Source organism: Atta colombica, unplaced genomic scaffold (genome assembly GCF_001594045.1).
Source record: "Atta colombica isolate Treedump-2 unplaced genomic scaffold, Acol1.0 scaffold18, whole genome shotgun sequence".
NCBI lineage: Eukaryota > Metazoa > Arthropoda > Insecta > Hymenoptera > Formicidae > Atta > Atta colombica.
Window position 1 is genome coordinate 785,705 of NW_017259271.1, and position 926 is coordinate 786,630.

Here is a 926-nt window from a genome sequence, read left to right on the forward strand (position 1 = left end):
ATATATATATATTATAATATACACTAATAAAAATGGTTTGAGTATATCATAAGATGTATATAGTTAAATGCATTTTGGCTAAATCTAACAGAATTTCTGGTTATTATAACAGGACTCGAAATTTTATAATTAGATCGTTCAGTAGATTATACTATAAGGATTTGTTTAATATTTTTCAGTTGGATCTACAAAACTTCTAGTTATATTCACTAGATATACGTAATATTATCAGAATTCTGGTTAATGTTAGTTTTATTATTGTACAAGTTTGCGCAAGTTACGCGAGTCGAGCGAATACGTAATAGTATATTTGCGTTCAGCAGAACATTTATTTTATAATTGTTGGAAATTTTCTTCACGCTGATTGGATTATATTTTTAGATCTAAAAAAATGAACCGTGGGGAAGGATCGACGCAAATCAGGAAGCACTTCGCTTCATAGCTCCTAACGAACCGGGGGGTCGAACGGAGAATGAAGTAGAAATTTCAACTAGTGCTCCGCTAAACGGACACACAAGTCGGACGTATCTTTTAATTTAAAGAACCCAAACTGAGTGTGCCGGGAGGACGCACTTCCGGTCCTTTAACGGAAGTTCGATCCCAGATGTGCCTGTATGTGTACATCCGTATGCCCTTTTGGTCATGGAACTTAATTCAAGTGACCGGGGAGAGGACGAAGTGCAACCGCGGGAGAGCTTACAATAAATAAAGAAGAGGTTTTTCAAATTAACAAATAAGGGTTTAGTTTAATAGTAATATAAGAAAAGAAATATTTAGTAATACATTTTTCTTAAATGTAAGGATAGAAGTCTTTGGTTCTTTATTCTGAAGTATATGATCGTACGCATTTATGTATGTTTGTGCGTACGTACACGTGTGTGCGTGCGTGCGTGCATGCGTGCGTGCGTGCGCGCGCGCGCGCGCGC